This window comes from Eriocheir sinensis, chromosome 24, assembly GCF_024679095.1.
Source record: "Eriocheir sinensis breed Jianghai 21 chromosome 24, ASM2467909v1, whole genome shotgun sequence".
Lineage (NCBI taxonomy): Eukaryota > Metazoa > Arthropoda > Malacostraca > Decapoda > Varunidae > Eriocheir > Eriocheir sinensis.
In genome coordinates, this window is record NC_066532.1 from 4,759,159 (window position 1) to 4,773,975 (window position 14,817).

The 14,817-nt window shown below is 43.2% G+C and overlaps 1 long non-coding RNA gene across 1 annotated transcript in view; it reads right to left on the bottom strand.

The window, feature by feature from the left end:
- Positions 1-14,817, bottom strand: part of LOC127002800 (uncharacterized) — a 325,738-nt gene that overhangs the window by 189,597 nt on the left and 121,324 nt on the right. The window contains exon 3 of the long non-coding RNA XR_007756554.1: positions 14,192-14,241. This is a non-coding gene — a long non-coding RNA (uncharacterized LOC127002800). The remainder of the gene's footprint in view (positions 1-14,191; positions 14,242-14,817) is intronic.

Below are 14,817 nucleotides of genomic sequence, written 5' to 3' on the forward strand. Positions count from 1 at the left end.
CGGCGCCCAAGAACACATACTTGACGAGACATTCATAGGAGTTTGGGGCATTTCCAAGGGTAGTTTTATGACCCTGGTAGTAGCTGACCCTTCTTCTGTACCACGAACCTAAAAAGTAAAAAAAACTATTTATTTATAATTACGTGTTACCATCAACTGACAAACCGCTTATAACAGGAAACACAAATGAAGAAGTAATTGATTTGATAATTGACAAGACTTTCATAGGAGTTTGGGGCATTTCCAGGAGTAATGTTATGGCCCTGGTGGTACTTTGATCCTTCTCTTGTACCACGAACCTAAAAAAAAAAAAAACAGACTCTTCATTCCACTATTAAGGAAGTTTAAGTAGATACAAATTACCATCAACTAACAAACGCTTAAATCAACAAACGCTTTTTTTTTTTTTTTTTTTTACAGCAGAGGAAACAGCTCAAGTATCTGGACACCTCTCCTCCCGAAACTGACCTCTCTTTCGGCCACCTCTTTGGATTCTTTTTTAGGAGCAGCGAGTGACGGGCTTTTTTTTTTAATTATTGTTTCCTTTTTTTGTGTGCCCTTGAGCTGTCTCCTTTGTTGTAAAAAAAGGGCAAAAAAAAAAAAAGAAAAAAAAGCCCACAGTACACAGCCCTACATAAATGATATTGGAGTATTTGATCCGCGGGGTGAGTGAGGACGGGCATTGGGTCATTCCCCGGCAATTCCACGACCCTAATGTCCCACGCCGGAGTGATCAAGGGAATTACCGGCGGCACTCGCTTTACCTCGCTTATTGCATTCCTTTCCAATAAATCCCTTTACCGCGCGCTTAGCATGTAATGTAATGGGATCAAGGCGTCTGGGTGTACACGAGCGTCGAGCATTTCACTGCATTTACGAACACACTGCAATAACCCAACGTGGACGAGGAAGTTAAATATGATAAAACCAAGAGAAATATCAGGTCGGGATTCTCAGACGATTCCGAACCTCATATCAGCTATTTCTAAAGGTCGAAAAGGAGGTCAATCGTGTTCTTATGAGTGTTTTTTTAGGTTCAAGGTACAAAGGAATGATCAAACTACCAGAAGGGTCTTAAAACTACCTCTTCAAATAACCGAAACTCCTACGAAAGCCTTGTAATATGTGTGTGCTTGGCCAAAAAGGAGATTAATCGCATTCTAATTAGTGTTTTTTAGGTCCATGGTACAAAGGAATGATCGAACTACCAGACGAGTCTTAAAACTACCACTGCAAATAACCGAAACTCCTACGAAAGCCTTGCCATATGTGTGTGCAAGGTCAAAAAGGAGATCAATCGCGTTCTTATGAGTGTTTTTTTAGGTTCATGGTACAAAGGAATGATCGAACTACCAGACGAGTCTTAAAACTACCTCTACAAATAACCGAAACTCCTACGAAAGCCTTGTAATATGTGTGTGCTCGGCCAAAAAGGAGATTAATCGCATTCTAATAAGTGTTTTTAGGTTCAAGGTACAAAGGAATGATCAAACTACCAGAAGGGTCTTAAAACTACCTCTTCAAATAACCGAAACTCCTATGAAAGCCTTGTAATATGTGTGTGCTCGGCCAAAAAGGAGATCAATCGCGTTCTTATGAGTGTTTTTTTAGGTTCATGGTACAAAGGAATGATCAAACTACCAGACAGGTCTTAAAACTACCTCTACAAATAACCGAAACTCCTACGAAAGTCTTGTAATATGTGTGTTCTTGGGCGGCGAAATGTTTCAGAATATGACCCTCAGTCGCGGAAGCATGTCAAGCCTTTTTCTACATTGTCGGAACACTGAATGCACACAATAAACGTCAACCGAAAGGAAATCATAGTTCGATTATGGTCTTTACTTTCTTTTTACTATAACATGATACTGAAGTCGATTTTTTTTTTCTTTTTTTTTACGTTGTTGCCTATTGCGCCGGTAGGCATCTTCCCGGTGGGGCCTGATGGTCGGCCCAAGGCTTCTTCCAGGTGGGGCCTGATGGTCGGCCCAGCCCGTTCTGGAGTGTTTATAGTGGCGCCATCTTGCATCAATATATGTAAGAAACACACAAGAAATATTTGATTCGGAAGTCTTTGAGAAGTTTTTTTTTTATCCACGACACAGACGCCATGAGGAGAGAGAAAACCGACTTAAACGATAAAAAAAAAAAAAAAAAATTGGTCAAGAGGCTGGACAGCATAGGGATGAACCTCCTTGTCTTTCTTCTACAACCATGGGTACCTACCTACTTTTTTTTTTTTTTTTTTTTTTTTTTAAGTGTTGGCCTATTGCGCCGGTAGGCTTCTTCCCGGTAGATCCTGAATCCCTGATGGTCGGCCTAGCCCGTTCTGGTGCAGGCGAGTGTTTATAGTGGGGCCATCTTGCATTGGCTCATGCTGCCCTCCCGGAGCTCTTCTTTAATCCTAGAATCTAGAGTCCGGGTTGAGAGGTGGTCTTCTGGACAGCATGTGGGCAGTTTTAAGCTTGGTGGCACCGGTCGTGGATTGAACTCGCGTCTTTCTGAACGCGGGGCCGTCTCGCTACCGTTCAGCCACCGCCTCCCCGCTCAATTACTTATTATTAAATGAAGGAGAAAGAAAACGATGAAGGAATAAATGTACCTGCCCAGTCTTGCATCAGGAAATGGGACAAGATCAAAATAAGCTTCCTAGTCTTCCTTCTAAAACCACATGCATTGTAGCTCGCTTATTTGTCTTACGTTAAAGGAAACAAAGAACAAAACAAAATTACAAAGAAAATTACGAAAGAATGAATTTACCGGTTAACTCTTGCATGTGGAAGTGGGACAGGATCAAAATAAGCTTCCTTGTCTTCCTTCTAGAAGCATATGCATTGTAACTCGCTTATTTGTCTTATGGTAAAAGAAACCAAACAACAGAAAAAAAAGAATAATGAAGGAGTGAACTTACCGGTTAACTCTTGTATCAGGAAGTGGGACAAGATCAAAATGAGCTTCCTTGTCTTCCTTCTATTACCACATGCATTGAAACTCGCTTATTTGCCTTCCTTCTACAAGCACACACAACGAAGCAACGAACAGAGCAAAGGGAGGCCTCTGGACACAACTGGGAGGCGGGAGAAAGAGATCACAGGCGTCTTGGGTTACGCTGCGACACTAACAAGTAGGCCGGGATAACAGAGCGCCGGGCAGCCCCGACAACACAGCGCGGGCAGCCACCAACAGGCGTACATCAGAGGCGCCGTGCACTGCCCCCTGAGTCCAAGGTGTCACGTTGGGAGCTTCTCTAAACACCTGAAGAGAGACTATCAACACCTCGGCCTCTTTGTCTGAGTGAGTGATTAAATGGGGAGGGAGAGAGAAGGGGTGGAGAGAAAGAGAGAGAGGAGGAAGTCAAGAAGAGAGAGAGAGAGAAGGAGAGAGAGAGAGAGAGAGAGAGAGAGAGAGAGAGAGAGAAAGAGAGAGAGAGAGAGAGAGAGAGAGAGACACACACACACACACACACACACACACACACACACACACACACACACACACACACACACACACACACATTCCCTCCCTCCCAAACACACAACTATATTTAACCCGCTTCACGCATTGGTAAACTTAACACCGGATTTAATCAACTTTCAATCTCCTCGCACTCTACAGCACTCTTGTTACCTCCAATAAAAACGAACAAAAACGACCGATAAAGACTGGTAATAGAAGCGTGTCAGGGCGGCCCAGACGATGCTGCTTTCTCCCCTCCTATGCAAGACTAACACACGACCACTTCCTTCCGACTTGCCACCGTTGCCCTGCCTGGAGTGGAAACGTGCCGGCCGCTCAAGAGAAAGGCATTTGGCTAGGATGTTTTGCAGGGGGCTAAGGTAGGTTGGTATTCTCAGACGCTTCAACCCCACCTCTCATATCAGCTATTTCCAAAGGCCAGAGAGGAGACCAGTTGTGTTCTAATGAATGGTATTTTTGGTTCACGGTACAGAAGAAGAGTCAAACTACTACCAGGGTCATAAAACTACCCATCGAAATAGCCCAAACTCCCCTGTGAAAGTCTTGTCCAATGTGTGAGGCTGGGTTGGGTGTCGAAATGTTTAAGACTGTGTTCCTAAGTGATGGTGGTGGCAGCGACGACGGCGGGGAAGCGACCTGACAGACTATATTCTCAAACCCTTCACCGCTTACACACTCACATTTGACAGGACTTTCGTAGGATTTTTGGGGCGTTTCCAGAGGTACTTATACGTAGCTTGACCCTTCTTCTGTACCATGAACGTGGAATATCCCTCATTTCGTAGGAGTTTTGGGGGTTTCCAGAGGTACTTTCATGACCCTGGCGGTAGTTTGACCCTATTAATCTCCTTCTCGGCCTTCGGAAATAGTTGACTGAGACCCTGGTGTAGTTTGACGCTTTTTCTTTATCATGAACGCGGAACCACACCCCTGAAAACCCTATTAATCTCCTTCTCAGCCTTTGGAAGTAGTTGAGTGAGACCCTGGTGGTAGTTTGGCCCTCCTTTTGCATCATGAAAGTGGAAAAATCCTCCTGAAAACCCAATCTCCCTTTCGGCCTTTGAAATAGTTGACTAAGACCCTGGTGGTAGTTTGACCCTCGTTTTGCATCATGAACGTACGAGTTTTGGGGCGTTTCCAGAGGTACTTATACGACCCTAGTGGTAGTTTGACCCTTCTTCTGTACCATGAACGTGGAATATCCCTCATTTCGTAGGAGTTTTTTGGGGTTTCCAGAGGTACTTTCATGACCCTGGCGGTAGTTTGACCCTATTAATCTCCTTCTCGGCCTTCGGAAATAATTGACTGAGACCCTGGTGGTAGTTTGACCCTTCTTCTTTATCATGAACGCGGAACCACATTAATCTCCCTTTCGGCCTTCGGAAATAGTTGATTGAGACCCTGGTAGTAGTTTGACGCTTCTTTACCATGAACGTAGAAAAATCCTCCTGAAAACCCAATCTCCCTTCGGCCTTTGGAAGTGGCTGACGTGAGAGGTGGAAGCGACTGGGAATACCAACCCAACCTGCATTAAGCGAACCGTGCAGCGCGTGCGGGAGGGTATTCAGGTTTTGTGCGAAGCTGAGTCATTAGAAGCGAATTACCCCGCCTTCTCTTCCCAGCCGGAGGTGTTTGCAGCTCGAGCGACTACTAAACGCGCCGGGGCCAGACACACAATAGCGAGGCGTCGGAAAAAGTTGCGCTGCTTTGTCACTCTTCTCGCGCGCCATGACGGAGCGTACTCTGTCAACTGGACCCACCGTTGCCAGATTATCGTACTCAGAGCCTCGTATTTACCGGTTTCTGAGCCATAGCTATTGCCCAAAAAACACCAATAATTAACCATTTTTAGCGATAACTCTATTTGAATGCAGTTATTGGGGTCGAGGGGGCAGTTTTGGGGTCGGAAATCAGCAAACATGGGAGGCTGAGTACGACAATCTGGCAACGTTGACTGAACCAGAAAGGAGGACGCGAGTGACGGGGTTCAGCGGGATTTGTCTCACTCCCTCTTCCTTTTATACCTGAATCTACCGCCTCCTCCTCCTCCTTCTTTTCGTCTTTCTCGTCTTCCTCGTCCTAATCATTCTCTTTGTCCTCCTCCTCGTCATCGTCAATCTTCTCACTATCTGTATCCTTCTCAACCTCCTTCTCTTCCTTCTACCACCTCGCCTCCTCCTCCTCCTCGTCATCATCAACACCATCATCATCATTTTCATCCTCCTCCTCCTCCTCTTCCTTCTACCACCTCGCCTCCTCCTCCTCCTCATCATCATCATCAACACTATCATCATCATTTTCATCCTCCTCCTCCTCCTCTTCCTTCTACCACCTCGCCTCCTCCTCCTCCTCCTCATCATCATCATCAACACCATCATCATCATTTTCATCCTCCTCCTCCTCCTCTTCCTTCTACCACCTCGCCTCCTCCTCATCATCATCAACACCATCATCGTCATTATCATCCTTCTCCTCCTCCTCCTCCTCCTCTTCCTTACTCTCTTCTACCGTCGAAAAAAGAAAACTGTATAAGCAATATAAGCTGTCACATAATTCACAGGATCAAACTAATTACATCAATGTCAAGAGAGAGTGCGAAAGGAAAATCAGAAAACAGAAACGCGAATATGAGACGAAAATATCACTCGATGCTAAGAAAAATCCAAGGTTATTTTTCAGCTACATAAGAAACAAAAAAACTGTTAAAAATAATATCGGCCCACTACTATTAAGTGGCAATACGATTAGTGATGATAAAGGCATGGCGTCGGTCCTAAATTCAACCTTTAGTAGCGTATTTACAAAAGAGAACATGACATCGATTCCAGCCCCGAAGAAAAGTTTTCAAGGCCCTGAAGAACATAAGCTTGCATTGACCGACATTGATACCAGCGAAGTGCGTGCGTACCTGCAGAAAATAGATCCAAATGAATCTCCGGGCCCCGACAATTTATCTTCTCGCGTGTTGAGAGAATGTAGTCAACAGCTAGAATTACCCATAACATTAATATTCAACAAGTCATCAGCACAGGCCAGTGTGACACTCGAGTGGAAAAAGGCCAATATTACCCCGATCTTTAAAAAAAGGACATAAAAAACAAGCCAGTAATTATCGTCCTATCAGCCCATATGACGTAATTTACCTAGATTTTCAGAAAGCGTTTGATAAAGTTCCTCACGTTAGGCTTATTTCTAAACTGCGTTCCCACGGTATTAACGACCATCTATGTGCGTGGATTCATGACTGGCTCACCAACAGAAAACAACGTGTAGTTCTTAATGGTGAAGCATCGGATTGGCAACCCGTCACCAGTGGCGTGCCCCAAGGTTCGGTCCTGGGGCCAACACTATTCATAAGTTACGTGAACGACTTAGAAACTGATATCCTATCAAAAGTAGCCAAATTCGCCGACGACATCAAATTATGAGGTACGGTAATGAACAGTCAAAGTTGCGAGAATATTCAATCAGACTTAATAAGACTTGCCGACTGGAGCGAAAAATGGCAAATGAGTTTTAACGTAGATAAATGTAAAGTAACGCACATAGGTGAAAAAAATCCTAACTTTAGATATCAGATTCAAGGACATAAGCTCAGCGAAGTAAAACAAGAAAAAGATCTTGGTGTCATTATCAGTAACACTCTTAAAATGAGTGATCAATGTTCTGCAGCGAGTAAAAAAGCCAATATGATGTTAGGATTAATATCAAGAAACTTTGATTATAAATCACCCGAACTTATGAAGATATTATATTTAGCATTTGTAAGACCACACCTAGAATACGCCGTTCAGTTCTGGTCACCGAACTATATCAAAGATCAAGTTTTGCTAGAAAGGATACAGCGACGAGCAACCAAACAAATTCCAGGGCTCCGAAACTTGCCATATGACGAGCGTTTAAAGCGCTTAGATATGTTTTCCCTAAAAAACCGAAGGATAAGAGATAAGAGGGGACTTCATTGAAGTGTTCAAAATCCTTAATGGATTCGACAACATTAAACCAGATAGTCTATTTCAGAGAGACACCAACACAATAACACGCAGCAACGGTATGAAGTTAAAGGGAAACCGATGTAACACATTGGTGCGCAAAAGTTTTTTCAATAATAGAGTCGTCGATCACTGGAATAGACTCCCACCGTCAGTAGTTAGCGCACAGAGTATCAATAGCTTCAAGTCTTCATTGGATAAGTACTTCAGGGATATAAGATTATACTGACCCTTCCTCGCATGTTTTCAGACAGACTGGAGCATGACGTCAACCTAAATCCATATTATTCTCCCCCACAACCTAGATTGCAAGTAGCGTAAGTTAACAACAGAGTAAAGCAACAGTTATTGTCCGCATGACAGGTGGAGTGAGGTGTGGGTGCAGTAAGGTGACAGGTTAATGGTGCCGTGCCTAGTACCGCCGGTAAAGCGAGGATCAAGCCTCCACCTGTGCCCCTGAAACTACACCTCACCCATCGTGAGTATTAGGGGGGATCCTGAGGCTGCCCTGTGTAGGCCACTGGTCCTCTTCCATTCTCCTTGTGTTTCTGTGTTCTTATGTTCTTATGTAATGAAGTCATTTTCCCCCACAGCTTAGGTTACCAGTAGTGTAAGTTAAGGGTAGTAATTTCCTCTTATTTCTCTCTTTACTGTAAAATTTCCATGTCCCTTTCTTCCTTAAAGGTACATGGTGTTCTCTTCTAACTATTTCCTGCCGGCACGTTGCCGGAGGGAGAGGTGGGTGGGGAGGAGCCTTCATCTTTTCAGTCCTGTTCTACCACACGTAGATTACTAGTAGTAGCAGTAGTAAACAGACACCCTCGCCATAGACCGATAGGTCTTCTGGTGTCTGTTCTTCCTATGTATTCCTATGTATTCTCCTCTTCCTCCTTTATCCCTACAATCCTTAAGTTCATTTGGCATTTGTATAATCACTGACAACAAGAGTTACAATGTTACTTTTAAACCTTCTCATTCTGTTTGCCCTCATTCAGCTTCTTTTCTTCCTCCTACATCACTACAGTATTATAAACAAGATAACCTTATGTGTCTAGCCTGGGACAAGGGTTACACTCATGGTACTCTTAAAACTTTCTTCCCGACAGCCGCTGCTCCTCCTCCTCGTCGTCTTTCTCATTCTTGTTGTCATGATAATTTCCTCCTCTTCCTAATGTATCCCCGCAATCCCATAAACTAGTTGCCGGACCTAAGACAAGAGTTTCGGTGTTAGCTTTCTTGCCACCAGCCGCCCTACCTTCTCGTCTTTCTCATTCTTTTTTGTCCTGATGTAGCTTCTCTTCTTTCTCTATCCTAGCAATCCCATAAACTAGCTACCGGACCTAAGACAAGAGTTTCAATATTAGCTTTCTTGCCACCAGCCGCTGCATCGACGCACCGCCGACAATCCATCGACGCGGAGGTGAACGCATACATTAAGTCCTCACCTCCACCAACGCGCGGCGCGGCACAACAGATCCCGCAGTGTCGGAAGCTCGTACACCATAACCCCGTGCGGCGGCTCAAGGGGAGGGTCGTAGGGGTGGAAGGGAAGGGAGGGTTTGAGCCGCCGCGGGCCTTGTTGCATCAGCCTTGGATGTCAGCAGCTGGCTATGCGTCACGCCCACCGCCCGTCAACGCCCAGGGACCGATAGCTTCCTCATGTTTAGAAGGAGCGGCGTGTTGTCATGTTAAACCGCATCCTTCTGTCCATCCGCCATTGAAATCACTGTGAAGTACGCATAGCAAACAAAGGGCGGTGTTCTCAGACGATTCCGCCTCTCACATCAACTATTTCTAAGGGCCGAAGAGGAGATTAACCTTGTTCTAATGAGTGGCTGTATATGTTCATGGCGCAGAGGAAGGGTCAAACTACCACCAGGGTCATGAAAGTATCCTAGGAAATGCCCCCCGACAACTCCCACGAAAGCCTTGTCAAATCACATCCGCTATTTCCAAGGGCCGAAGAGGAGATTAATATTGTTCTAATGAGTGGTTGTATACGTTCATGGCGCAGAGGAAGGGTTAAACTACCACCAGGGCACCGTTGCCAAATTGTCGTACTCAGACCATAGTATTTACCGGTTTCTGACGCCTAACTATTGCCAAGAAACATCAGGAATTAACTATTTTAACGATAATTATTAGTGAATCTCCTTATTGGGGTCCACGAGACAGTTTTTGGCTCGGAAGTCGGTAAATATAAGAGGCTGAGTACGACAGTCTGGCAACTTTGCACCAGGGTCATGAAAGTACCCCTGGAAATGCCCCTCACAACTCCCACGAAAGCCTTATCGAATCACATCAGCTTAGATTTATCCGATTCTAATGAGTGTTTATTATCGATTCACGGCGCAGAGGAAGGATCAAACTACCACCAGGGTTATGAAAGTACCCCTGGATATGCCTACAACTCATACGAAAGCGAAATGTGTAAGAGTATGTCACCAAGGCCGCTCACTTCATGTATAAAAGAAGCCTCGTTGTGTTGTCATATGCTTCACCTCATCCTTCTGTCTATCCGGCTTTGAACTCCCTTTGAAGTGTAGTGGAGGTGACGTGCGCGCTATCAGTAATCTCTCTTTGCGTCAGGGAATAGCGATGGATCACCCAGTCTCTATATTTACGTCTCTTTGAATTTTCCTTTGTGATAAGAGACAACTTGCGTGGTCTGACAACTCCCTCAAATAAGTTAGCTATATATCAACGTTTTTTCCCCCATTTGTCAATCTCAGAACTTATATTGCGACGTAGTAGCCCTTAACTTGAATGCCAATGCTTTTCTCGTACGTGAAGCAGAAACGATATATCAACTTATCTTTTTGTAAACCCGTCTTTGTATCTATATTTGCATGTAGTGAAGGACTTGAATACCAATACTCTGCCCTAAAGTAAAGCAGAAACGTTATATCAATTCATCTTTTTGTATACTCGTCTTTGTATTTATATTTCTCTGCAGTAAAGTTGACTTGAATACCAATACTTTAATCTTACATAAAAGGCAAACGATATATTAACTCATCCTTTTGTATATCTGTCTTTGTACTCGTTTTGTTATATAGTAAATGTGACTAGTATACTAATGCTAAGCTCTTCCGTAAAGCAGAAACGATATATCAACTCATCCTTCCGTATACCGTCTTTGTATTTATATATTGCCATTAGTAAACGACTTCAATACTATTACTATGCTTTTACGAACAAGAGAAACGATATATCAACTCATCCTTTTGTAAATGCGTCTTTGTAGTCGTTTTGTTATGTAGCAAATCTGACTAGAATACCAACACTTTCCTCTTACGTAAAGGACAAACTAAATATCAACTTGTCCTTCTGAAAATCTGCCTTGTTCTCATTTCGTCATACAGTAAACTTGACCTATTTTCTTTTTTTTTACAGCAAGAGAGACAGCTCAAGGGCAAAAGTGAAACAAAAACAACAAAAACGCTCACTAGACGCTGCTCAAAACAAAAGAGAGAGAACGAGAGGCCAGAAGAGAGGTCAGTTTCGGGAGGAGAGGGTCTTGATACTCTCCTCTTGAATGAGTCCAAGTCGTAGGCAGGAGGAAACACAGACGAAGGAAGGAAGGATTGATGGATTGACTGAATGGACTAAAATCACGGCGCCGCAACTGCACTGGTCTTATGGCGCCGAATAAAATGACCTCGCATGAAATCGTAAAATAAAAAAAAAGTAAATCGAAAAAAATTATGAAAATGGGAAGGAAGGAAGGATTGATTGAATGGACTAAAATCATGGCGCCGCAAGCACTGGTCATATGGCGCCAAATAAAATGACCTCGTATGAAATCGTAAAATTATATAAAAAAAAGTTAAAAATCGCAAAATTATAAAAAAAAGTTAAAAATCGCAAAATTATAAAAAAAGTTAAAAATCGCAAAATTATAAAAAAAGTTAAAAATCGCAAAATTATAAAAAAGTAAAAAATCGCAAAATTATAAAAAAGTTAAAAATCGCAAAATTATAAAAAAAAGTTAAAAATCGCAAAATTATAAAAAAAAGTTAAAAATCGCAAAATTATAAAAAAAGTTAAAAATCGCAAAATTATAAAAAAAGTTAAAAATCGCAAAATTATAAAAAAAGTTAAAAATCGCAAAATTATAAAAAAAGTTAAAAATCGCAAAATTATAAAAAAAGTTAAAAATCGCAAAATTATAAAAAAAAGTAAAAAATCGCAAAATTATAAAAAAGTTAAAAATCGTAAAATTATGAAAATGGGAAGGAAGGAGGGAAGGAAGGAAGACATGCATGCTAATACTATTCTCTCACGTAGCGGATAAACGATGTACCAACTGATTCCTCTTTGTACCCGCCTTTGTACTCAGTTTTATATGTATACCAAACTTCCCTTGAGCATCAGTATTCCCCGCCAGTCTCGCTCCCACACGAGACCCAAGCACTCAGGGTATTCTGGTCACGCCCGGCGACAGTTTATCTTCACCGTGTTTGGCGAGGCTCGTATTGTCAGACGCTCCCACGCCTCACATCAACTATTTCCAAAGGCCGGAAAGGGGATCAATCGGGTTCTCATGAGTGTTTCTTTAGGTTCACGGTACAGGGGAAGGGTTAAACTACCACCAGGGTCATGCAACCACCCCTGGAAATGCCGAAAAGTTCTATGAAAGCCTTGTCAAATGTGTGTGCTTGGGCGCCGAAATGTTCAAGAGTATGACCCTCAGAACTCAAGCTCCCCCGTCCCCCGTCCCTCACCACAGCTGCGGGTCCGAGCTCACCGCGCCCTGAACTAACGACTGGAACCACCCACCGGATTGTGCCCCTAAACACCCAAGAATTGATGAGTATATAATAATAACAAGGACAAGGAAGAGGACGGCTAGAAGGGGGGAGGAACAAGAGGAAAAGAAGAGAACGAGGAGGAGGGATGGGGAGGGATCAGGGGGTAAGAGGGTGAGAATCAGGAAGAAGGAAGAGGGAGCGTCGAGGCGGCCCACAATGACGCCACGAATCCTTGGCTATGACTGTCCAGAGTCCCGCGTCGCTGTGTCCTGACGTCATGCTCTTGGGTGCTGTAGGGGACACGAAGATGCAACTCAAGGCTCCCATTGCTCAGCTTGGGCGAGGAGGCAAAGACAGGGGTGGTATTCTCAGACGCTTTCGCCTCTCACATCAACTACTTCCAAAGGCCGAAAAGGGGATCAGTCGTGTTCTAATGAGTGTTTTTTTAGGTTCATGGTACAGAAGAAGGGTCAGAATACCACCAGGGTCATAAAACTACCCATGGAAATGCCCACAACTCCTACGAAAGGTTCATGGTACAGAAGAAGGAAGGATCAGACTTCCACCAGGGTCATAAAACTACCCCTGGAAATGCCCACAACTCCTCCGAAAGGTTCATGGTACAGAAGAAGGGTCAGACTGCCACCAGGGTCATAAAACTACCCCTGGAAATGCCCACAACTCCTAGGAAAGTCTTGTTAAATGTGTGTGCTTGGACGCCGAAATGTTTAAGGAAATGACCCCGGACTCGAATATGCGCGGTCACCTGCACCAGTTTTTCAGAGTGTAAAACTAATTAACGAAGGTGATATTGATAAAATTTCCTATACAAAAACGTTAAGACCCGAAGCAATGAGTACAGGTTCAAGGAGAGAGAGGTAAGAACGGGTTTACAAGTAGAGTAGTGCATAAGTGGAGCGAACTTGGAAGCCTTGTGGTCAGTGCAAAGACGAATAAAAAGTGTCAGAGAAGCTTGATAGATTGACGGACGGGGAGACGGAGATGGCGGGTGGTAATATTATGTTCTCAGAAGCTGCTTTGTATATGCCGACTGTCTGGCCTCTTGCAAACTCCTTGGACAGTATGCCTAGACGTTTCCACCTCTCACATCAGCTATTTCCAAAGCCCGAGAGGAGATGAATCGGGTTTTAACGAGTGCTTTTTCACGTTCATGGTACATAAGAATGTTCAAACTCCCACTAGAGTCATAAAACTACCCCTGAAAATGCCGAAAACTCCTATGAGTCTTGTCAAATATGTGTGCTTGCGCAGAATATGTTGAAGAAAATTACCCCCAATCCAATTTAACTTTCTAAACATCCACCAGTACCATTTAACTTTATCTAAACATCCATCAATCCAATCTAACCTTTCTCAGCATCCACCTATCAGAATTTAACCTTTCCCAGCATCCACCAGTCACCTTCAGCCTGAGTGTGAGATGGGGCGTGGCTTGGTCGACTGAATATACTGAACGGGAACTTAGAGGAGCATTTTTTTTCGAAGCTTAGGTAAATAGTAGATTAGTGATACATGGATTAGTTGAGAGAGAGAGAGATATATTAGTTAGTGGTGAAGAGATTAGTAGTAAATTAGTAGCAAATCGTAGCCATGAGAATAAAACCCAGTCTTGTATACGAAAGATAAACATTAACCAAACAGTTCTTCAGTGGTGATAGGTGAAGTGAGGAATGGTCGTACAGAAATTATGTAATACAAGGAAAACGGAAAAGTATGAGAGGGAGGGAGGGAGGAGGACAAGAAGGGCTAGGAAAACCTCATTTGCCAGGTCACATAGGAGGAGGGTCAGGTCAACTTCGCTCCCCCATGCTACAGTAAACGGACGAGGGGATTGAAGGGGAGGGGAGAGACTTCTCAACAAGTGATCTCATAAGTGGATCTAACTTAAAAATACCTACAAATTATAGTCAACTGAGAATAGTAGACTTGTATATCAGAGGTACTTACAAACATCACATCACAAGGAGCTCCATCCGGTCTTTGGAAGGGCGGGTTTTCTGAAAAGAGAGACAAGAGAAAAATTAAACACGGTGACTTCTTTGCATTGTGACGATAAAAACCCTTAAAAACTACTCTCATACGACTTACTTTCACACAACTTCCTGCTGGTGTGTTGAATAGTCTGATAATGAATTGCATACGACTCACACCTTTACAGTTCGAGGCCCAGAGGGAATAATAATAACTAGTTGTATTCGCGGGGACTTACTACAGCAACAATTTCCTGAAGTGCTCGAGAAGGGTGACAACCTGAGATTAGCGTCCTGTCACTCTTCCTTCCAGCGTGATACTGTTTTGAGATTTGAGGAGAGGAAAGATGAATAGACAGATAGGTGCTTAGATACAAATAGATAGATAGATAGATAGATAGATACATAGATAGATAGATAGGTAAGATATAGATATAGATAGATGGATATATACCGTGATATTGTTTTGAGATTTGAGGAGATAGATAGATAGATAGATAGATAGGTAGATATAGATAGATAAATAGATAGATAGATAGATGGTTAGTTACGTAGTTAGTTAGTCGTTAGTTAGATAGATAGATATAGATAGATAGGATAGTC